Source organism: Simochromis diagramma, unplaced genomic scaffold (assembly GCF_900408965.1).
Source record: "Simochromis diagramma unplaced genomic scaffold, fSimDia1.1 OVJJ01000802.1, whole genome shotgun sequence".
Classification (NCBI taxonomy): domain Eukaryota; kingdom Metazoa; phylum Chordata; class Actinopteri; order Cichliformes; family Cichlidae; genus Simochromis; species Simochromis diagramma.
This window is the reverse complement of record NW_024387492.1, coordinates 21,345,438-21,371,393: the sequence shown is the minus strand read 5'-3', so window position 1 is coordinate 21,371,393 and position 25,956 is coordinate 21,345,438. Positions and strand designations below refer to the sequence as shown.

The window sequence follows — 25,956 nt, the reverse complement described above, 5'->3', positions numbered from 1 at the left end:
AGTGTGTGTATACAAGTGTGTGTTTGTGCTGTGTGTACTAGAGTAACTTGTTATGCAAGGGACGTCCCAGCGGCAGCGAGGGAGACATGAAACATAAATACAAACACACACGCGCGCACGCACACGCACACACACACACACACACACACACACACACACACACACACACACACACACACAGAGTTCAGCCTGTTTTCTTGTAAATCACTGTGCTCAAGGCTCAAGAGGACAAGCACACTAGGTGTGTGTATGTGTGTGTTGTGGTGGCACCCCTCGGTTAATGGAGGGAACTGACACCGCTGTGTGAGACAGTCAGCTGTCTAGTTTATATGTGTGTGTGTCCATTAACAGCATCCTGGGAGGGAGAGGATGAGCGAGAGAGAGAGAGAGAGAGGGGGGGGGGGGGCAGATAGATAGATAGATATTTATGATGAACTACTTTATGTCATAGTCACCCTTCTTGCACACATATTACAACACACTGTCATTCACAGCCGCGGACGAGGACATCCCCCCTGCTTGGTTGCTACACACAAACACAATCTCACACAAACACACACACACTCACAGGAAAGCACCCACTTGACTGAAAAAGAAAGCAAGGCAAAGCAGACGAGAGAAGGGAAAGGAAGAAGAAGCCTGGATATGGACAGACAGACTTTGAACCAACCTGGCCGGCTCTCCTTTTCTATCACCGAAAGCATTCCTCTGTTTTCGCTCTCCCTCCTTCCATCGCCACGGAAACAGACACACCGACCAACCGGCCGACCGTCTCCTTCTCTCTCTCACGCATACACACACTTTCTCTCACATGCACACACAAGTTCAAACCCCCAATATGAAGTCCAGTTTGTCAGCAGCCACCCATTCATCCATGCCTCCATCCGCTGCTCTGTCCGTCTGCCACTGTGTGTGTTTACATCTGAGTGCGCTCACTCGTTCACCAGGCAGGCATGTGAGCGTGTCTCAGTAGGGAGGTGTATGTGTATGAGAGTCTCTCTCTCTCTCTCTCTCTCTCTCTCTCTCTCTCTCTCTCTCTCTCTCGCTCGCTCGCTCGTTTTCTCTGTGTCTGTGTGTGTGTGTGTATATGTGTGTGTGTACAGCAGAGTGGGAGCCCTAGAGAAACACTCCTCTTGCCACAGGAGTAAAGCCCAGGCATGACGCAGAGCCAGAAATAGATGGAGGGGCCCCAGCAGGGGGGGAGGAGGCGCCAGGCCAACGCATATGGCACTTTTGCAAGGACATGAAGAGTGTGTTGTAATATGTAATACACAGTATTTACTACATATATATGAAGGCAACTTAAATGCACGCTTATATTTAGACTTGAAAGGGGTGGCCAGCATATGCACTTTTAACAATGACAGCATTAGTGCGGAAAATCAATTTTATAGCAGTAGAATAACGTTTCTGAGCAAAGGAACTACAAAAAGTGCAACTGGCTGTAGTGCACGCAGAAGACCAGATGCATCAAATCTGACACCAAACAGCTCATCCAACTTCCTGTCCCTACATATAGAAGACTTATTTTGACGATGCAAATTAAGGCATAAATGACCACTTTCTCATCATTGCCACATTTTAATTTCCAAAAAGCCAGACTTCGCAAAATCTCAGTGCAGACTGCGCTGTAAGCACAATGTATAAACGCAAAAATGTGAAACTGATCAGAAGAAAGAAAAAACTACCACTGCCGTCATTATAACTGCTTTACAAAAGTAACTCATGCACTCTGTAGCATCATCGATCACACCTGACTTAGTGTCAAGAACTGTTATTCCACCCAACTATTCCCACTCAGGATTATGCGAGTACCAGAATCCAAAGTGATGTGCACCTCTGTGGTTTTTTAATCCAACCAACAGCCACTGAGTATTCCCTTGAAGCATGCATTTTCTTTTTCACCAAAACCAAGATGTTTAGATATTTACTCACACACTGTATCATGATATAATACATAATAAGACACACACAAACTTTTACAGCTTCCTTAATGAGCATTTCCTTATTTTCTGTTACACACATACAGTTACAACTTTAGATGTTCACATTAAACAAAGTTTCAAATAATGTGGTCAATGTACAAGTGATCCCTGTAAAGCATTAATGCACAGTTTCAAACTCTGTTTTCCTACTTTTGGCTCTGAATAAATCCACAAAGAGGTGATATTACAAATTTCAAGCACTGAGATCTGTGCTGTTCAAACCTTCTGTTTATGAGAGGCAGCCAATCAGAAGAAAGACAGCTTTAAGGGATAAGAAAAAAGAGGCTTGTTTCAGTCAGAAAATAAACTACTTTGCTTTAAATAGTCAGCTTACAATGTTTTTTTTCTATTTCAGCATGGTTGATGTCAGCTAGAGGGAATTTCCTTATATGATCATCTCCAGTGCTGCCCGTGTTGCAGCTCAGAACACCGCAAACCAGTCAGTCTAACTCAGAAAGCAGCCACGGATGCTTCCTTTCAATGGAAAATACATTATTACACTTTTTACTGTGTATAAAGGCTGTTTTTGAAACCTCCACAAAGGCAAGAGAAGGAAGCCCACAAGCCTTGGGTTCGGTTTGTGGAAGAGACTGAGGGGCAACCAATCAGAAAAAAATGTGACTTTTAAGGAGAGAGAGGCTTTAAAGAGACAGGAGCTAAAACGGCAAAGATTCAGACAAAGAATTAACAGAGGGCCTGCATAAAAAAACACAGTATAAAAGGTACTCCAGAGGAGTCCAAGAACAAAAATAGGGAGCTAGAAATTAGCACAAGTGGAGGTGTGAGAATATAAAGACGGGAAGCATAATAATCCACATAAAAGCAAAAGAACACATTACAAGTGAAAAGAGATTTTGAAAAACCCCACACAAACACATATGCAAATACTGGATACAAACACACAGGAACTGAAGAATCTACATGCACAAACGGGTAAATAAACAGAAAACATCTGACTGTACTCTATATGTGTGTCTCACTGGAACCACAATCCATGCTGGTGTGCACTGGGAATACTAAACTTCAATGCATTTGGTATTATTCAAGCACAATGGGCTAGCCTCCGCTCGCTGTATGTACATGCTGCCTTTGTGTGTGTACTGTATGTGTGTATGTGCCTCACGCAGTGCAGTATATTTGTAAATCCCAGCACTTTGCAGCCTGCGCCTGGTTTAACACTGATGTATACACTATGTATTATGTATTGCTACACACACATATACGCACACATAAAGATTTATGAATTATGCACATGTGCAGCCTGGCCTGCTCTCTATAAATAGTCCTTGTTCGGTTTAACTCAGCACAAGTCGCTGAGTGTTTTTCTTTTAATTAATACAGTTACATAGTCTGCTGGATTAGCAGTTACATTTCAATTAAGCGGCAAACAATTAGTGTTTTTTTTTATATTTAAGGAACAGAAAGCGCAAAAATATGGCCACGCACACATACACACACATTTCCTCTAACAAGGCCAGATAGATGTCTGTTCTCTCCTAAGCATTAACTGCACATTTATAATTCAGTGCTTTATTGTTGACTATCAGCTATCACACCACACAGACTTGTTAACGTGCACACACATGCATACAGTAACACACAGAGACACACACACAGTGAGTAGTGACTGCTGGTTATGAAACAGCTGTTGAGTCGAGAGAGCTCTGTATGTATTTGAGCAGTGAGAGTGCAGCTTACATAAATACTTGATCATATCTGGATTGCTCTCAGTCTGAAAATGTATAATCCGCCTTGTTAGGATCACTCGCCAAGAAGATAGAGCAAGAGAAAAGGAGCAGAAAGGCAGGGGAAGAGTAGGAAAACAAAAAAGAAGCATCAACTGTCAGAGCGGGGTGGATACACAGCTCAAAGCGCATCACTTGAACATGTCGTTCATCAAAAAACACCTTTTGCATTCAACAACTACAGTTCCCAGCAGGCTTTGACACCCCTCATTTTCCAGCATTGTCATGCCACATCATGTTCGCACTGTGGGAGTTTGGAACATTCATGCATTATTCCAGTATATAATCCCCCAAGAGCCACACCGCAGAAGTGCTGTCTAAGTTGTCCGTGTTTGTCCTGAAGTATATTTGGAGCAGCCCCGTAACAAGTTAAAACAAAAAGAATTAAAGTGGAGAGGTGAATCGTTTTAAATTAGATTCAACAGTCAAATTAGTGATAATATCAGATTTGAGGACATTTTTCATTTTCATGTGCCAACATTAAACTATTATCATTAAAATACACACATGCACAGTGTTTCATTTTCAGTATGCAGGGTTACTGTCGTTAAAGGATGCAAAACACAAGCCACCCAAGCATATGTGGCCATTTGTTTTTATTTTTTCCAGACAGTAACTCGGATCATTTACTACCGGACAATCCCCTCAGTCTTATTTTATTCTGCTAACCAGCTAGGTCTGGTCCTTACTGTGTTTTCCTAGAGGTAGGGTGGTCAGGTGGGCAGCACTGTGGTGCAACAGTTTGCCCTTCTGCCTCACAGCAAGAAACTCACCAATTCAAACTTTCTGCTCAGCTGGGTCTTTCTTTGTGGAGTTTGGATGCTTTCCCTGCGCTCCTGTACCTGTGTGGGTTTCCTCTGGGTGCTTTGGTTTCCTCCCAGTCCAAAGACATGTTTGTTAGGTGATTCCAAGTTGGCTGTAGGTGTGGATGCTAGAGTGTTTGGTGGTCTGTCTCCCTGTGTTAGCCCTGTTAGGGACTGGTGACCAGTCCAGAATGTACTCCGCCTTTCGACTAGTGACAGCTAGGCTGAGCTGAGATAGATCTCCTACAAGTCTTAGTTAAGATGTTAAGAAAATGAATGGATGGATCTAACAGGGATTACCATCACCAGCTGAAATCTGTCTTCTGGAGAGCTAGTTGATTTATGCCTCTATATTAGTGAGGTGGCTGTGGCTTAAGAGGTAGAGTACTGGAAAGTCAGTAGTTCAATTCTCCCACGTCTTTGTGTCAAAATGGCATTAAAAGATAACAAATTAGCAAGTAAAAAAAGTGTAAAATACAAATCTCCCACATGAGTCATGAAAGAAACTCAGGATTTATGACAGGACTACCTCTGGGCACTTAGTTTTCCTGCATCAAGACACCAACATATATATCTGTGACTCTGCTTCAGAATGCTTGTACTCCATGCTCTGGCATGGGAACCAGTTACTCATTCTTGACGTCACCCAAAAAGCACTGATTTATATTCTGTTTGCTCAGTAGGTAGAAGCAGTCATCAAAGCGACACTGCCACACCTTTTTCTCTCATCAAAGATGTGAATGGTGATTCAGAGGTATGGAAACACGTTAAAAACGGCTGATACTGAAAACTAGACAGTCCGGTTAAAATGAAACACATGAAACAACAAAAACTTGCCCGGTGACAATACAGTACGCCCGTTCCTTTTTTTAACTTTGAGTAGCCGGCAGCTGAAGTGGACCATTTTCTACCCATTGGATACGTTTGACTTTACTGCCTAAGCCGTCCATCATCTTGAACTGTCACTGAAATCAGTGTCATTATCATTTGAACTGTTGAAAGGAGTCGACTTTCATGTGCAACACGAAGTGATGTGTCTTATTTACAGTGTTTTTTAGAGTGAACTAAGGAAGAGAAACTGGGTCAGTAAGACAGTTAGATACCAGTAAGACCAGTACGTACGCAAACTCAAATTTAAGACCGTCCAGTCCACGTTTGACCGGCAGGTGGATCTTGGGAAGTTTGTTATGGAAACACGGCTACAATGTGCACTTAGCAGCAAGGGAAAAAAAACACTTTGAGGAAGTAATAGATGATTCATTTAAACAGCATAAAATAAAGAGTGAAGGGGAAGTGAGCATGATAAATGTGAGGTGGAACAGATGAGTGTTCAGATTATCATATAGGATGTAGACCGTGACCTGATTTGGATCCCATAATCAGGGAAAGTAAGAACAGAACGTAAACCTCTGGACGGAGGCCGTTTGTCTTTCGTGGCCATTATAAGCCGCTGCTCACTCTTCTTCTTTGTTAATGGGGAATATTAATTTCCTGTATTCCATCTTTACTGCATTAATATTTGATGATTAAATATGGCCGGGAGCGTCTCAGGCTCATTGCCAGCAAGGCTCTGTCTCAGTCTTGGTTTGCATTCAGTTTCCCAAAAAGTATTTAATTTGTCTGTTTTATTGTAGCATTTGTCTTTTGCTTTGTGTCTTCCTCTGTGTGTTTTCTTTGGTCAGTTAATCAAGATAAACCCTTGAAATGTCTTCTGTTCCAATCTCTCACTTGCTCCCTTGGAATTATTCTCTATCATGGGTTTCTTCCTCTCGGCTCCATCCGTCGGTCTTAAGCCTGTTTCAGGCTGACTGTTGCCAACAGGATCCCAGGGCTTTACTTCCTTTTCTTCCCATGAGTGACGAGGCATGATGTGGATCCAGCCAAAAACTCTAAAACTGGGAGTTGTCAACCCAGCAACAGTTGTTCAAACAAGTGATATCCCACAGCCAGTTGTGGGTGGATTTAGCCAAAGAGAGCTCAGCTCTGAAGTGGAATTATTTGTGTATGTTGCTATTCGTCTGTCCACAATAGTCACCATTTCCAAACAAGTGATTACTTTCTTTGATTTATAATGCTATCATGAACCACATTTACAAACATATGTTGAATCCATACGCTATTAACACATATATTTTACATTCAATCACATATTTGTGTCTTTGTTTGTCTTTTCGCAAATTCGTGTTGGTTTTTCAGGTGCAGGAAAACCGGAAGCTGTATGGTAACTGTCAAAGACACCACAATGAAAAATAGAGCAAAGCATGAGTGCAGACAGGCCACGAGGTCAAGATAAGCCACAATCCTGCCAGATTAGTTCATCTCAGTGTCAGCCCTCATGCGCTGCTAGCTTAGCTCATGCCCTTCTATGTATCTGATTGGCTCACACAGAGTACTGCCTTCAGTTGTTGTGCCCCTGCAAGCCACTTTTCAACCCACCTCCTCTTACTGCTTTTCATTCCCTCCGTGTCTGACTAAGTCCCTGTCATGCCCGTTGTCCCTGATGCCTCCTCTGGAATGTTTGGGGGGCACGCTGCTGCTTTCTCTGCCCATCGTTCCATGTTTGAACACGACAAGGTGAGCAGGCCCGAAAACAGGGCCGTACTACTACAACTACTATTATGCAGACTACTTTAACAGTTTCACTACAAATATAATGTATTTGCTAGCTCACATTTATGAATTCCAATATTCCAATAAAGTTGCGCTCAGGGCGCTCTCTCGCTCGTATAGATTACTGCTGTTTCATGCCGTTTTCACACTTCCAATGAAGAATCAATGGCTACACGTCTTTTTCAGTGAAGTAGCTTGTCGATGAATGACGGGCATGACGCACTACAAATGGAATGTGAGCAGACCAGTGATGCATTAAGTGACTTGTAGCTGGCATTGTAGCTTCTGATGTTTTTTTCCAACTTTGTGGCTCGTACGTGGATTACTCCATCCATCCATCATCCTCTGCTTATCCAATTCAATTTTACTGGGTGAACTGAGAGGTGGGATAAACCCTGGACAGGCCACCTATTTGTCACAGGGCTAGAGAGACAAATAGGTTCATAGAGATGAACAACCAATCACTCACATTCACACTTATGACCAATGTAGCACACTTGGCTTTGGATTGTGGAAGCAAGGAGAGAACCCAGGGTTGGTAGATTTGGATCTTAACAGTTACAGAGATTACTGCTGCATCGTTTCTGTAATTTTGTACTGGACATTGTGTGTGCTTGTGCCTTCTGGCTTTTGGAAGAATTAAAGGTGTCTTTTGGGTAATGTCTAAAAAGGTCAGGGCTGCAGTGCAAACAGCTCATAATATGTGTACGCAGCGCAAATTACTCACTTGGATCATTTACCACACCATCAGCTGTCTACTGTACGCACGCCCTCACCTCCTTCTCCACTTTCCACAGCTTTAAACATCGACCAAAACGAAAGATATCCTGAAGCAGCATTTAACACACATTAATGTGCACAGACACCCACACACACAAATACCGGCATGCAAACAATTAAGACTGCCTGCAAGTGCCCACATGTGGAGTACACACACACACACACATACATACATGTATAGACAACAAAGAGCAGCCAGCATCTTAGGAAGTAGAGCAGAGAAAATGCAGGGCTGTTCTTTCCACAGCAGAGCTTCCCCACAGCAAAGCACCATGGGAAATATGGCATGGTCACAACAACAGGGTGCTTCCCTTCCCGACACTCGGAAGACCCGCATGAGCGAGCGTCTTCTCCATACTTTCTACCTTTAATTTGGATTCTTAAATGTTGCATTTGACATTCTTTCCACAAAGATTTTCCATATTTGAGAAATGATCAATATTGTTTTTCACTTTGATTTTGTTAATAATATTTTCTTTTATAAAAATGCCACACAGATAAAACCTCTCTGAGCTCAACACAGAGGAAGAGGGAGCGAGAGAGGCACCACTTTAGCCTCTAAGCCATGGGGGACCCAGTAGAGTGTTATGCAACTCAGCCATGCCAACACACACACACACACACACACACACACACACACACACACACACACACACACACACACGCCAGCTGTCCCTGATTCCAGCAGTGAAAACTATCTCTATGTCTATTTGTCTATCTCTGCTTCCCTGTCTTTCCATCCCTTCCTCTCACTATCTTTCCATCCATCTCTCTCGGTCAATTTGTCAATCCCTTCTCTAATACACTGCCAAAAGTACGTGGACACCCCTTTCAAGCTTGGATCAAGTCTCTTAGTTTAGTAAACCTCAATGCCACGGCATACACAGGTATTTTAGACTACTTGATTTGGTTGGTTGGATGTTTTTTCTCCTGCCCTGCCATAACATCAAAATTCCTGCAGCCAGGATTAAAAGGTGACGTCACAGTTCCTATGTCCATCTGTCATATACAGTCTATTTTCTTGACTGGAAAGCACTTTAGGTTAATTCCCATTGTGATTTAACTTGATATAGTATTAACATTTGTGTGTGTCCGCATACTTTTGGCTCTGACTCCCTTTGTCTAACCTTTCCGTCTCCCTTCAGTACTTCTCTCATCTCTTTAGTCCCATTTCTTCCATCACTTCACACTGTCTCTCTTTCTCTCTCTCACCATGTCGGTCTGCAGAGTTTCATGTTGCCTGTGGCACCTGTCGCCCCGTGGGGGTGACACAATGTGCGCACACACACACACACACACACACACACACACACACACACACACACACACACACACGGGGTTCGACTTACTCGAAAAGGTGGTATTCATTATTAGAAGTCTTGCAGTGTGTATAGGGGGCTTCCCAAGCATAACACACACACACACACGCACACACACAAGTACCCATTGCCAGCAACCTTCCCAGCAGGGCAAATGAAGACTAAGCACAACCCTTCGAGTTCACCCTCATTAAAGAGACTGTTGCCTGCGTCTCAAACACACACACACACACAGCAGTGGCCGGCTGCACAGGTACAGCGGACAAAAGCGACTGACGTCAGCTCTTAAAGGTTACCATAAACCTCCCTTGGTGAAAAACACAGCAGATCCAGCCCGATTCCAAAAAAACACAGTGTTTACCCCAAACTTCTGTTCATTAAAGCCAAACCTCAAAACACAAAGGTTATCCCTGACTTTAATTACAGAAAATCAACACAAAACTCAAATCACCCCACATACCCGCATTTCAGAGGTCACACCTGTGACGCAGTGCCTTGATGGAAACAGTATGACAGATATAAAGATGAAAAGGAAGACTTCATCACTACGCAAGCAAATTTGTCCTTACAATGCAGTCAACAACCGGTTGTTGGAGAATAGTAAATTTGGTAAAACTACTTGATTTTCAGATAAAAGACCAGACCTTTCTTTAGCTCGTCCATTAGTTTCTGTAGCTCTAAAAAAAATACCTGTCTTCTTAGAAAGAACATGGTTTCCTGTTCCCATCTAACAATAAACGTGATAGCTGAAATTCTTAACAGTTCTGCTGGCATTTAACATAATTTCCAACAAGCCCTCACCACTGCTATGTTTTAAAAGTCTCATGGGAGCTGTACCTGGTTTATACAGTTATTCTTTAGGTAACAATTCAGGTCCTTGAAAACATGTCTAATTGTATTCATTATTGTGAGATTAATCGCTCAGTTATCTGCGTCACTATGTAGAATAGAGAGGTAAGCAATACGATTTTTAATAAGAAAAACTGGTCCCAGTGGTGAGCAAAGGAGGGACAGCATTCACAGAAATGCAATTTGGAAACCAGCAGCCATCATGTGATAGAGATTTATCTTCAGATTGAACAGAAAATCTTGCTCTGGCTACAAAAAAATAGCCATTGCTCCAACTCACTAAAAGGTCCCCAAATTGTAATAATAATGACATGTAAATCTGGACCATAAATCTGGTAACTGTAATAATCCAGCATTGGATAAAGTCTGCCCAGAATTATGTGTGAAGGTGCCAGTATAGTGTGCAGTATAGCATAGTATATGAAGGGATCACTGATATGCTGAAAGGCTACTGCGATGGCCTGGGTTTAAGTTTCCCCCGGGCCAGTTCCTGCTAGTAACTTTTGTGTATTTTTGACATATTTTGATAATGTGAATTGTAATTACACAAAAAAAAAATCTACAATATGATTTAAGATTTTACATCACCTTTTCAGGATGGTTTAGCGTGGGAAAGTCTGGGAACTTTAGTTTAATGAGCCAGAGTTTGCCCACTTGCAGAATAGTTTCCTGAATTGCAAATATGGTTTCTCACAAATGACCCCGAGTTAGCCTAAATGCTACTGGTATGAGTCCCCTAACACACAGACAACCTGGCTTTCAACAGGTCAAAGGAGGCTAACATCTGAAACCTCTTTTTAAAATGCATCCAGAATATTCTGCACAATTTTGGCTGAACCTTAGTGACAGCCATCTGTCTGTCTGTTTGTATTTCTGTCTGTTCAGCTATTTGTCTCTCTGCATCATCCGGCCCAGGCTTGCCCCACGATGCTAAAATTATTCGGGCTGTCCCCGTGGACACTCCAGATATGTGCTTGTTTCACAGAAGCCTCTTTGAGACATCAGGGGTATCCAGTTTAGTGTTACACAAGTAAACCATGCCAAAGCACACACATGCACAGTCACATAAAAAGTCTGAGATAAATAGCAGCATGACAGGACCAGGAGGGCAGAGCTGTCCATCACGGCTGACTGAGTCAGAATAACTGACAGGCTTCAATACGCAGGTCACTTTCACATGTAAAGACAAAAAAAAAATCAGACCGCATGTGCCCTCGAATGTGGGGTCTTAAGAGGAATGTAATCAAGGTTTTAAATAAGGAGTCTTTCCAAGACAAGATGAATTTTAAAATGAGTTCCCCAATTCTTAGTTAATTTCAGTCCAATTTGAGTAAAGTCTTTTTCTGCATCGTGCCAATTCCCCGATGCCTTTTATAGCAATTATAAAACAGCTCTTGTCCTTTTCCAGATGGGTTTCATCTGTGTGTGTTTACCCATGAGTTTCATTGTGTACCTGTGAGTTGTCATGGAAATGTGGGGGGAACATTTTGTAATAAGATCCTGTGAGGTGGGACACACTTATCAGCAACAGTCCAAGCTAAAGAAGTGACATGTTCAGCTTGTTTATATAGAGCCACACCACCTTCCTGACTTCCTGCATCACAAAACCAAAAAAAAAAAAGCATAGTAATCAAAAACAACCAAAGGTAATGCTACCATGAAAGCATTAAGCTTGAATAAGGTAAATTTCCAGCTCAGTTACTGGCATAGGAAGTGCTTTTCAGACTTAAATGACCCAATTTGGCTGCATTTTGGATCAATCGTTGTTAAATAATGAAACAGTATATGTCATGTGCTTTAATTCATTTAAGGTTATATTTGACAGATCTGGACCAGATTATCTTTATTATGTCCTGATATGTAAAACCTTTGATTTTAAAGAGGGTGTACTTTCTTTTTACTATGATTGAACAATTAATATTATGTTTTTAATGTGTCTGCAGTATAAAGAATTGTGGTGTGGTCACTGTGATAAAGACACGTAACAGTGGACTAAAAAAAACTTCCATTAAAAACAAGTATTGAAAAGTCTTATGTGTGTATTATAAGTTAAGTGGAGACGATTCAGTTTGATATCTTCTAAAACATGAAAGTTATGGCACTTTCAGCTTTGAGGGTATTTAAATTTTTTACACTTCTACAGATTCAAATCTACTGAGAAGTAGTTTGTTAAGAGACTCTTACCTTCTCTTCCCCTGTGCTGACAAGAGGAGAAGCTGCCAGGCTGACTCTGTGTGTGCTTGTGTCACTCAGTCAGCCAGTGGTTCGTTAACTAATTAGTGAGCTCGTTTATCTCATTAGGCTCTGATTGATCTGCCAGCTGATGGACTGGCAACTGAGCGCCCCTGTGTGTGTCTGTTGTACGTCAGACGGAGCGTGCTAATCGATATTAACAACACTGTGAAGAGTTTAATTGTTACGCAACCTCATTATCTGGCAGCGACTGCACAGAGGGGAAGGATTCCTGTGTTACACCAATGTCAGCAGAAGGGCAGACTTCCTGTTACTGGCAGGAAATTAGGTCAGGTAGCACGACTAGCTGGCTGCCGGATGATATCTGAATGCCAGGATGCACACCAACACACATTTACATGGGCAGTTGGTATTAGTGTGTTCCACTGGAAGAGTGGCAATGTGTAGGACTTTTGCTTAGTATTAATCATTTAAAGAACAAGCTAGTCACCATGAAACTTTATCAAACAAAAACTGAACATCCTTTGAATCTCACTCCTCAAAAGTGGGTCCTTACCGTACAATATAGAGCACCCACAGGTGACTGTTGTTGCTTTTTGGTGCTATATATTAAAAAAAAAAAGAATTAAACTCAAATTAATGTAATTGAATTATTGATGAGTAATCCCAGTCCCTTGAAAATGACAATAAAAAAGTAAATAGTTTCTCATGTACTTCAGTATCCCCGATTGCCAAAACCTGGGAGAACAAGGGCATCAAAGGTTAACTTTCATATTGTTGTTAAATTTGTAGCTAAAACAATACGTCTCACGTCATTTTCACTTTACTATTACTCCTTTTTTTCTACCTTTTACACTTTCAAATGTGCACACAACAACACAGCAATTTTCTTTTCTGCCTTTGTGACTTCCTTTGTACCTTTTCCGTCATGTATGTCGATTCTCCTAACACAACATTTCTGTCTCAGTTTTTTCTGAATTTATTTTTGGCTTTTGCCTTTTTTAAATAGCAACAATTATAGAGAAGACAGGAAGGTGGGGAGAGAGAGTGGGAGGCTGACATACAGGAAAGGGTTCAGCCTACAGGTCCTGCGCTACACCAAGTGAGCTATGTGGCACCTGGTTGTCTCAGAATTTGATAGATTTTCTTTGTGTAGAGATTAGATGTTATGAACGAGTTTGTTTTTCCATTTTAGCTGCTTCTGTTTGCCAGACTCACTATGACTTACTTCCTCCCAGAAGTGAAAGAATGGAAACAAACAAATAAATGTGCAGCATAGCCAGCTGACGAGTCACCAGCTACTTCCCGACAAATACAAATTTAAAACAAGTTGTTTACCACCAAAGTACAGATTCTGGCAACCCAGAAAACTTAAAGCATGTCAGGAAAGCTTAATTAAGGTGGCGTGGAATGTTTTTATTTTGTTGTTTTTCCTATAAGAGGGAATGCCACACATTCCCACCTGGGAGCTGCCAGTATAACCACAGCTTTGCTCAACTGGGAGCTCTAGCGGGGCAGGCTTTTGACCTTAGAGTGTAAAGCTTGACTGGCTGCTGCTGCTGATCTTTACAGAACTGAAAATAGAGTCAAATGAAATAGCTAAGTGGCCTGATCTGTGGTATGTTTGCAGCAGTGCTGGGATCTTAATGGGAAAACATTGCTCTTTCTTAATAAATCAGTCTGCACCACATTTCCTGTTTAACGCCATTTCTTAACTCTGTACATGTCAACCACACGCGTTCACTACTTCCAAGAAAAATAAACCTACAACATTGGTTTTACGCTGATGCAATGTAGAGGAAAAGCAGTCATACTTTCATGCATTTGTCAACCTGACAGTTATTACAATGCTGCAGTCACAGAAAAAAAGCAGAGCTCTACACGAATATTACAGGCAAAAAAAGGAAATCAAAAGCCCTGAAAGTGAACTTACACCCATCCACCGAATCAACAATTATTAGTGACTTTCTTTCTTTTGCATTCTGTTTATTTTGTAGCCTTTTTTAGCTTGCTCGTGTGAACTCTGCTCCAAAGCCTTAAAATTCCCACAAGACTTGAAGGCAGCATGAGGCAAGCGAGTTCATGCTTTTGAGGAAACAAATAAAAATGTGGTGAAAGGGGCAGTTTTAACATCAGATTCCGTTTAATTGTCACAGACAGTAAACCTCAGTTCTGAACTGCATTATGGGAAATGTAGGACATTTCAGGACAAAATAAAAGGCCAGATATCTCAGACCCTTCTAGATTAAATTATGGCAGTTCCTTTCTTGATCTGTCCCTCATGAGTCAGTCAAGTTTTAGTTCTCAAATTTCCCTTTCATGAGGATAATCTGAACAATAATCTTGAGCAACCGTTCAAGACAAATCTTTGGTAGTAAAGCACCTGAAGCAGTACAAGTCAGCAAAAGAAGCTGACCTTGTTTGACAGCGACATCTAATGAAATGTCTGCAGTCCTTCCCTCCGTTATTTTCTGTATCCTGAGTGTGCAGCCAGCAGGGGCATTCCTGATGAAGTGCATCGATGAGGTGAACCCAGGTAGAAAGCCATTAACCTTCATTGATCCTCTTAGTCTACTTAGATCAATGGCAGAGGAGGAAATGGAGAAGAGAGAGAAGTACAGGAGTCACAGGACCAGCTTTCAAACTCTACTCTGGTAAGATGACACTGATAAAAAAAAAAAAAACATATAAGCAGCTCAGTATCAAAACAGTCCTTTCATACTGAGCTGTAATATACTTTGGAGATTCTCACACACACACACACACAGACTGACACACACACTCTTTTAGTTGTGACTGCCCGTTCACCTTTAGCTTTCCCTGTGACGTAACAACTCAGGGAGGGCAAGGGCAGGCCACATTGCACAAATCTGGCTTACCTTATGTACACACCCACTCACACATACACAGACACACAAAGACACACGCTCACAGCTTTCTGCATTACCATTGCACCATTCAGCATCAAATATGCATCAAATTATATAAGAGAGCCTCTTATGTAACAGACTCTATCCCCTTCTCTACCCCAGCATGTGTGTGTGTCTGTGTGTGTGTGTGTGTGTGTGTGTGTGTGTGTGTGTGTGTGTGTGTGTGTGTGTGTGTGTGTGTGTGTGTGTGTGTGTGTGTGTTTTCACGCTGAGGTCTATGGCTAATGAAGCCATCTTTGCAGGGGCAAAACACAGAAACGGAGGGCAGAAAGGAGGAGGAGGAGGAGGAGAGCAGAGCTAAATATAACTCTTCTGGCCCTGAGCAGCATCTGAGAAACAGGAAGAAAGGAGCAGAGGGAAGATGTAGAGACGAAAAATGATCGCAGTGGAGATAAGAGGCGAGAAAAGACAAATTCTACATAAAGTTGAAGATTTAAAGATACAGAACAAAATAACTGTTTTCCAACAATCTTTCAATATTGTTTCGTATACGTGCACCTGACTGCTTTCCAGTAATTCCCCAACCTACTGCTCTAGACCCAACCTGCTTCTCTAAACAAAACTCTCTCCAAACAAAGTCTATTCTTTCGTTGTGACCACATGTCATCAGAGGGGGTTATTTTGTACGTTCCCACTTTCCCTCAAGTGCAGGTCAGGACAAACCTTGAGACTCACTCAAAGTGGACAAACTACACGTAAACACTTGGTTGTTTTTGACTATCGGGCAAGAACAGGAACCGTGGAGTCATTAGACAAAAAATAACTTGTTGATATGTGTTGATATGCCCAAAGTCAACAGGGCAGGTGGGAAACCTTCAGTTTCTCTAGAATTCTTCAGCTCAGATCATCAAGCAGCCTTCCTTTCATCGCATACTCACACCGCCTAAGAAAAGCATCACCACACACACACAGACAGAAACACTTACAGCATCGCAGTCTCCCGCCACATACTGTAGCAGCCTCTCTGCCCGCCGCTGGAATCCACAGCTCTGACATTTCTGCCCGCCACAAGCTCAACTGGAAACCTTTAACAGCCTGAGGTCAGCCTGAGAGAGAGATGGAGATAAATTACAGTGTTTGGTTTGGTGAGGAGGCCAGAAACAGTGACTGGGTTCATGAGCAGCAACTTCATCCCTGTATGTGCCTTTATATGTACATGTTCATGTGCAAATGCATGTATTTATGATGTGCTGATTTTATTTAATGTGCATGTTTTTTTCAGTTATTTCCCTAAATCCTCCACAAATAAAGCAGCCAAATAAAGACACACTCACAGGCAACTATGTTAGGTACATAGACTCCCCCATTTGTTAACATAAATGTCTAACCTGCCAATAAAATGGCAGCAGCTCAATACCTTTGGGCATGTAGACACGGTCAAGTCGAACTGCAGAAGTCCAAACTGAGCATCGGAATGAGGAAGAAACTGTGATTTAAGTGACTTTGGAAGTGGAATGGCTGTTGGTGGCAGACCTGCTGGTCTGTATTTCACAAACTGCTGAACTACTCAATTTCCCTGCACAACCTTCTCTAGTGTTCACAGAGAACGGCCCGAAAGAGTGAAAATAATCAGTGAGCTGCTTGGTGCTGACAGGAAGGCAAATCAATTTCTGCCACAATATTCAGATGGTAGGGTCAGAATTTGGTGTAAACAACATGAAAGCATCGATCCATCCTGTATTGTATCAACAAATCAGAGTGGTGGTGGTGGTGGTGGTGTAATGATGTGGAGAATATTTGGTTTGAATATAGTTGGGCGTCCTTTAAATGCCACAGCCTGAGTATTGTTCCCGACCATATCCGTCCATTTATAGCCACATCGTACCCGTCTTCTGATGCCACAAAGCTCAAATCATCTCAAACTGGTTTTTGAACATGAGAATGAGCTCGCTAGACTCAAACAGCCTCCGCAGTAACTAGATCTCAATCCAATAGAGCAACTTTGGGATGAGAACGAACGGGAAATCTGTGATGATATCACTTTGGACCAAATCCTTATTAAGTCATAAAGCATTAAGGTGGATCTGACGGCAAAAGGGGGTTCAACCAGGTGAGTATAGTAGTCCAGTATGTGAATTTACATTATGGCACCTTCCCACATTAATACATGACATCGGTTCCTTGTCTTGTGCTGCTAATTAACATGTTCTAAGTGAGCACCAGCCACACAAAAATGTACTGTGTATTGTGAATGTGGGCCTCCATTTAAATTAGATTCACTATTCTAGGATTTCAGATTATATTATTAGTCTTAGTTAATTATTCATGGCTTTGTGTGGTTTTTCCTCAACAGACTACCTCACTGTTGTTTGTCCAGCATTCTGTTTAAGGCTCTAGAGTTACAGGATCAGCAGGATGTGCTGGTATCCATGACTTAAATGTTCACTCTTTGGTGAGGTTTATTCACATTTACTGCATTCTTTCATTTTTGATTTTAAGTGTGTCGCACTTTCTTGTTCTTACTTACATTTTTAACTAAGCTAACCAGGAGAAATATTAAGATATCAAACTGACTTAATGGTCCTAAATGCAGATAAATCACCTCTCCGTCTTCACTGAATTAAAAATTGACACAGCTTAGCTTATACGTCTATATTCACGAATGTGAAACACCTGAAAATATCCCCTAACTCTAATACTTCCCCATAATGTGCTTTACGTTCATGCCAACAATCACACTTTCTGTAGGAACGTCACTATATTTACATTTTTTTTGAAAAACAGGACTTATCTGAACATATTTGCATAGATATTTCTGGCCCTCAGTTGAATGTCTCTGTGTTTAATATCCAGTGGGAATTAGAGAGATGAAGGACAAATTTTACTGATGACACTAAGGTAGTCCAACGCGAAATCGCACGCATGCACACACAAGATGCCTGACAGCTGCGTCTGATCATCCTATGTAGTTTAAGTTCAGAGAGAGGTCTAATATCACCCAGCTGTCAGACAAATCCTGTCACTGACACCGTTTGTGCGTCTGAGTGTGGAAAACACATTAGACACAGATACGTTCAAAACTAACAGTGGAGATATCTGAGCGTCTTTTAATTTCGCCTCGTGCCTCGTCACTTAAAAGCCTGAAACTGAAAAGAGAGCCTGGAGAGAGACCTTACCACTGACAGCCGAAAAGAAAAAGGAGGATCTGTTTTGGGTTTTTGGGTTTCTGTTGGTGCATTAGGATGAAAGAGGAGCCGAGGGAAAAGAGGAAAAGAAAGGACAAGGGAGGAAAAGTTAGTCAGAGAATGAGGGAAAACAAGAGGAGAAGCGAGGGAAAAGAGAGCAGATTAAAGGGAAAGGAGCTAAAGGAGCAAGTTGAAAAGAGAGAAGGAATGGGGAAAACAGGATATGGGGGAGAAAAGGGAAAATAAATAGAGGAGGAGGAAAGGAGGAAGAAAAGCGAGAGGAGCACATCACAGGGGAGACAAACAGGAGACCAACGAGTTGAGACAGGACAAGAACAGAGGAGAGGAGATGAGAAGAGAGTGGGGAGGAGAGGAGAGGGAGGAGAGGAAAGGGTGATGAAAGGGAGGAGAGGACTGCATCCAGAGACAGATAGACAGAGCTTTGAAGAGGCGGAGGAGGAGGCGGCAGAGGAGGAGGGGGGATAGACTGGGATCAGAGTGAGTGATGGATGAAACAGAAGGCAAAAGGACTGAGTGGTTGAAAGAAGGGAGACGCCTGGATGGAGGGATGAACGGGTTGTGAAAAAACAGTGAGCGAACCACTCAGAGTGATGAAAGGAGAAAAGGAGCTGGACAACAAGAGGGGAGAAGCTGAAATGTGAAGGGAGAGAGAAAAGAAGTAGTTCTGTTTTTTCGAGAAGTCTGACGCGTTTTAGTTACATTTTCTGTAAAAATGTGCACAAAACTTTAGTCGGAAAAGGGAAATTTGCAGTATAGTTTATAAAGGCAGGCGGACAAAAACACAGTCTGGGAGTTTGTGGTAAAGTGGAGGGCTCTGTACTGCATTGGCGGTAATCGGATGTGACAATTTTGCATAAACATATGCAAAATATTCCGACTTCTTTTAGAACTTAAACCTTAGTGAGGAAAAGTTAGACACAGACCATGTGGATTTATCGTTAAACAGTAATGAGTAGCGTGCACACAAGAGGGAACATTTAAATTTAGCTGTCGTGCCATGTCCATCTATCCATCCATTCCCATAACCGCTTATCTAACTTAAGGCGACTGACAGGGTGGATTTCTCCCAGCTGGACAGGTCACAAGTACAACACTGGGCTCAGACAATGCCCGGTTACAACACAGCGTCTGCTTTGACATGATAAAAAAAAATGTCGCACTTTGCTCTGAAATGAAACACAGCTGTCGTCAGAAATGCGTCTGAGAAAGTCATCGCCATACATGTGAGAAAGAGTTAATCAGTTATTCCTGAACATCATGGCAGCAAACTCCACCTGTTTACTGACAACATTTTACTCTAATGCTGATGCTGTGGTGTGTTCAGGGTAAAGAGAGAGTGAGGGTGGAGAGTGCTGGGAGAGCAGCTGACATGGAGGTGAGTGACACATAAGAGCAAATATTGATAGTTAAAGGGGAAAAACAGCAATATATTACAAAACACTATTAGAGATTATTGTCTTACACAGTATTTTGGAATTGGATTTCATATTTTGACTTATTACTGCACTCAGACCCACCGCAGTCTGATTAGTAAGATGTGTCTAAGTCACTAAATTCCATCTTGTATTATCTCAATAATCTACTGATTGTCTAAAACATAGCAACACACAGGAAGTGTTAGCTAGACTTGAGAAAATCTCCACATGGCAGTGTTAACTGTGACATTATGTTATAAATACTAATACTAATGTCAAAATGTATATATCTATTAAGACATGATCTAGAATCTATTAACATGTGTGGCTATTCTTCATGCACTCTATGCATGTGAATATAATCTGAATAAAGACCAATTCACACTTTTGCCTCCACAGTATTGTTTTAAACTCAACAGTAACTCATGAATTACTAATCAGTCAAGACCTCACATTATGTCAAACACTGATTGCTGGAATATTTCATCTTTAGTGGGGATAGTGTTGCCAATACGGATTATCATTTTACACATGTAAAGACATATAGATATCCACATATATCTTTCATTTGTACGTGGAGATGATGAATAAATCCACCAGGATTAAGCTGTTTTCTTAACTCAGCAGTTTCTGTCATATTTCAGGCCTGTTTATAGAACAAAATGATTAGCTTTGGGTCTGATTTTAATGAGGGTGGTCTCTCCCTATGCAGCTACTCTCAAAAAAGCCAGAAATGGTTTTGAAGGTTGTCAAACTACATCTTTATTGATATATACCTAGTTCGTCATTAAGGGTAGAGGGGAGGTCATCAGATGTTGTTTTCATGGGGGTAGATAAAGAAGGTAGTCAGAAATGCACAAAAGAAATGAACAGTATTAAACAGGCCAATCTCAATAGTAGGTTCAATGTGTTACATTTCTAGGGAAGCAGACGCCAGGTTTCAGTGTATGATTTCAGAGAGGTTTGTGGTTATGACTTAGCTACGGCGTAACTTTCCTGCTGAATCATAAATCCCCTGTAAGCAGGCCATGTGTGGTAGCTCTGCTACTATTAGTGTGAATGTGCATGCAAATGCATTTTTGTTAACATTATATCTAGCCTGTTTAGTCTTTGCAAATAAATAGCCATGCTACATTTAAACTTGGTACCAGGAATATTGATAATATTCTATGGCACTGCAGGAAACCACAGTAACTGTTGCTATAAACTGCTGCTCAGCTTTAGTCTTGTATGAGTGACTTGTGTTATTGTTGTTGGATAGTCTTTATATAACATCCAGAGAAAGTTTGAGTTTTTAAAATGCCTGGAGACTAATGTTCTTTATTTTAGTTTCACAATGATGGAAGTGTATCCCATGAAGGTTTGAAAGGGTGTTAAGAGGTTAAAATAAAAAAAAAAAGGGGGTAGTTTTTTTGTGAACCTGAAGAGGAACATTTAATCTGTTTACTGGAATTAAATTGTGAAGAAAGAACTTATTTGAGCCTCTTCTTGGTTTGTTTTTTCTCTTTGTTATTACTTCAAGTGGTGCCTTGCTCATAGGCATTTTAAGATGTGAAAAAGGGACACTTGTTTTACCAAGACTTAACCAGTAATTGCACATAGAAACATACATATCTCCATAGTTAAACACTTATGTCTGCTTTGAAGACATCAAAAACATTCAGCTGGAGCATATTTTCAGGTCGTGCCAGATTTACTTCGTCTTTGAAGCACTAATTCTTAGCCTGCCAGAGAGCTAACCATCGTTAGCATGTGCTAATCCCCCATCGCTTGACATGCGAGAGGTGCGAGAGGTGCTAGCCAGCTGTGCTAGCTTTTAAGCTTTAATACTCTGAGAGTGAGTGAGTGAGCTAGCGTTGAGCTAATCGGTCTTAATGCCATGCATATGGAGATGGCTAGCTACTATAGCAGCAGCTAATCCTAGCGGCTACAGGAACAACCTCAATCCCTTCACTTTTAAAGAATATGTCAATTTTAGCAACTGCGGCATAAGATTAAGATTAAAGCAGGGGAATAAAAATAGTGCAAAGGAAAGACAAGAGATAGTAGGAGAGAAGATTGGGCATGCTATTTTGAAAGCATGCACTTGCTCATGTTCATTTCTAAGGTTTATTTATAATAATTATGTCTGAACAAAAGTGCAGAGATAAATATTATTTTATACAAAGGAAGCTTAAAGACAAAAGATGGAGATGCAAAAGAAATAAGGACTCAAAAGGAAAACAAATGAGGAAGTGAGAGAGACGACCTATTCTGAGCTAATCTTTCTGGGTTAAAGAGCAGCTAAATTACCAGTTTGAGACAAACACCAGAGGGTCTTTAGTGTGCCGAGTTACAGTGTGAGGACAGGAAATGATGTCATGCTGGTGTGGGCACAGAAGTATCTCAGTAGCTCTTATCTTTAAGTGCATGTGTGCGCCTCTACAAGTGCTTCACACTGAAGCACCTGCTGCTCGCTTTCTCTCCCTCAGTCTCTGAAATCACAGCCTTCAGACGGACCCCTCCTCCTCCTCCTCTTCCATTTCCTCCCGCTCCTCCTCCTTCCGTCCGTCACATGTTATAAGCCGGAGAGGCAGTGCACTGACATGGGCCACAATCTCTCTATTGCTCTCTGTGTTTCAGGCAGGAAGCCACCAAGTGGCACAGCAGAGGCGAGCCACCTGTTCCTCCCTGGCAGAGGAGATCATGGAGGGATGAAAAGATGAAGGAGGGGGTAGAGAAGCAAAAAGGAAGAGCGGAGGGATGGAGGAAAGGGGTGCAAGAGCAGAGGAAGATGGAAGGGAGAAGTAACAAATTACAGATCATTATAAACAATTTAGAACAAAGGAACAAAAAAGGAAAAAAAGAAACCAGGCAGAGAGGTAAAGAAAGGCAAAGGTAGAGAAAATGCTAAGAAGATAGAAGGGCAGCATAGTGAGGAACTGAAGGAGAAGGGGCGAAAGGGGAAACTGAGGACAGAGCAAGGGAAAGATGGAGCCATCAGGATAAGAGAAACTGGATGGATAGTAGGAGAAAAAAGAAACTGGCTGAAGGTAAGAAAGCAGAGAGATTGATGGTAAGGCAAAGGGATGAAAGGAGTTAAAAGGGAAAATGAAAGATTACAAAAAATCAACTGGAAGCAGAGACGGAGCAAAAGGATGTTGGAAGTGACAGGAGGCGACTCGAGGTGGAGAAAGCAGGGGACGCCTAATTACAATCCCTCCTCCCTCTCTCTTGACCTTGTCCTCTCTCCATTCATCACTCCAGCTCTTCCTCCCACAAACATCCTGTTATTTTTTCTGAACACCTCTTGAGCGTAGCAGTCGCCACGTCACTCTGCAGGCCACGAGTGATGCTTCGACTCGATGGCAAAAGAAAAGGAATCGTCCCTGACAGGGTTTAAACTGCACTCTGAAGGTCACCTTTGTGAATAGACAAATGACTTGTGTTGTGTTTACAGGAAGTTTAAAGATGCTTTCAGATTATAAACATGGCCAGTGACTGTACATATGTATTAGCACATATTCATAACACGATTTGATTGGTTAGCGGCAGCACGGGTGCGATAAAGCAGAACTTTTTTCAATTCTTTAATGTGTACAAAGTGGAGCAGCAGGCATCATCCCATTCAAAGGATGAGTGGCAAGAAGGCGAAAGCCTGAAACCAGCATCTCTGAATAAATGTGAAGAAAAATGCAAAACCTGTGCAGTGCTGGCAACCGCCTGTCCAAACTGGCAACGGAGATGAAGTGAAGACTGAAAGAAGGTGAAATAGTGTAAAACCACATGGATAGATTAATATATGCAGATATGCATGAACTAAATTTGATGGGTAGAGTTTCTCTTTCTCTGACTCACACACGCACACACACACACACACACACACACACACACACACACACATATATAGAGCATGTACAGGAAATGTGCAGGCTGCAAGCGCAACAAAGCTGTCATTTGCATGAGGAACGATGCGGAAGCGAAACTGAGACTCTTTATTGTACCGCACTTTACTCAGACACACCACTATTACTCTCCCTGTCTCTATTTTTCTCTCTCTCCCTCACACATACACACACACACACACACACACACACACACACACACACACACACACACACACACACACACACACACACTGCTTTCCATGCCATTTGAATGCACAAACAAAGAAGCCAGTGGACTTCTGGTTACATGGAGGAAATGGGAACCAAACTAACTGCTGTTGTCTCGGCAATATTCATATCCCACTAATGCTATTCAAATTCATCACTCTGTTATCTCACTCATGCCCTGCACATACACACACATACACACACGCACATGGATGAATGCACACACACACGCACATCAGGAGGGCAACCACTCACTCTGACACAGTGCACACGATCGTCAGTCTGCCCTCGACAAGTGTGTGTGTGTATCAGACTCACTCTCCAATGTGATGCTGTCAAGGGCACAGCTTGCATCCGCTGTACCAAGCTGTGGTCACCATGGTTACAGAACATACACTTCTTCCTCTTCACCTCCTTCTCCGCCTTTTTTTTTACAGTCTTTATGAGAGCACAGTATTTTGTCGGAGTGGACGGGTGTGTTTCTCTCACTTCCTTGTCTGCTTTAACCAATGACTCAACAGATGTGAAGCTTTCACTGGTTTGCTGTTCTTTACTGGTTTATCTACTTACTTCCCAACTCACCGCATGGTGTCCATTTGGTTCTCTTTTTTTTTTAATTAAAATTTTCCTTTTATTATTTCACCTCACTTTTGTGGACTTTTTCTAACTTGTTTATGTGGTCTTGTCAGACTAGGTAACAAAGTGTGGCTAATATTAGCAGCACTGGTATCGGCGACCTTCATTTTTCGCATTTTACCGTCCTCACATCTGTGCAGAAGTTCATTGATTCATTGTACAACATAAAATCTTTACTTTCTGAATGGCTTGTCTGCCACTTTCCACCACAGAGAAATGGAGCAGGTTGCAGCCTTCTGTCAGGCCTGGAGTCCAGGCTAGTGGTAAGTAGTATCATGAAATGTCAGGAACAAAAGTTTATTTGTGTTGTAGATTAATAAAGCTAGCAGGGAATCAACAGCGGTTTAATTTGAAAACTGCTGCTCCAGTTTTGAGTACATTACCATCAACTTGTGCCAAGCAAACAATGACCCACTTTTAGTAATACGTGCATAGAAATGTTCTCAACCTGCGCAAAACATGAATGAGCACATAAAATCACCACCAGATTTATGACGTATACATACCAGCCGGTTTTGCTCTTGCCACTGTGTTTATGTTGATATATCGGAGTCATCCTAAATCAACGGGCTTGTGCTCACTATCTGCAATCTGCAGGATAAACTCCAGCTGAAGAAAATTAAATAATAATGTCTGAGGTGCAAGGGGGAAAGGGGGCAGCTGTCCAAAGTGTTTCCATGGAAGTGATGACCTTTAAAAAACTAAAAACTGATTTCCTCATTCATTTGTTTTTCTTGTTTTTATCACCAAAAATGTGTATTTGCAAATGCTGGACATTAAAATAGGAAGAAAAAACAAAGAAGGTAGAGACAACATAGATCCCACAGCCTAACATACAAAAAAGGCCATGTGTAAAAGCCATATAGCTACAAAATCGACAGAATTTTAGGTTTGTGTAAACATTCACAGAAATGAAAAGCTAGCTTTATGCCAAATGAAGCTACTGCACAATGTGGAAGAAATCTAAAAAGAGAGAAAACTGCCCTCCAGTTCTCACAGTACCATCCCCTTTTTTCACCTCTTTATATCAACTAAGTCACCAGTGACTCATAGAGGTGGGGAGAATTTTAGGGTTAAGCTACTGTCTCTTTTTTATGGAATTTTTACCTGTTTGGAAAACCTACACATAAAAGCTTTTAAAACTAAATCTGCCAAGCTAACATCATTCTACATTTTTCTTCTTCAACAAAACCCAACCCCTGACCTTAAACCTAGGAGAACCTTAGCTCAGGTGGCCTGGTGGATATTAAGAGGTTAAGTTGTTAATTGCATCAACATTACCCCTCCAAAATCTAAGAAATACTTTATAATTTGTGCTTTGTGCCACTTGCATTCAGTTTCTTTCACAGAAATTCGCGCACACAAGAAAACGGACATGCACGAAGACGCTGTCAGAACAGCTTGTAACTGTCTAGTGCAGCCGTTGACATTTGTCACCTTCGATATCCTCA

General features: G+C 41.7%; 1 protein-coding gene across 6 annotated transcripts in view; it reads right to left on the bottom strand.

Moving 5' to 3' along the window:
* hivep2a (HIVEP zinc finger 2a) overlaps window positions 1-25,956 on the bottom strand; it is a 118,633-nt gene that overhangs the window by 75,753 nt on the left and 16,924 nt on the right. For 2 of the 6 annotated variants that reach the window (XM_040017189.1, XM_040017193.1), the window contains one exon: window positions 671-16,260. The exons of 1 other annotated variant lie outside the window; for it this stretch is intronic. The gene's annotated coding sequence lies outside the window, so the exon portion shown is untranslated. The remainder of the gene's footprint in view (window positions 1-670; window positions 16,261-25,956) is intronic. 3 more of the 6 variants (XM_040017190.1, XM_040017192.1, XM_040017191.1) reach the window with 3 other exon arrangements.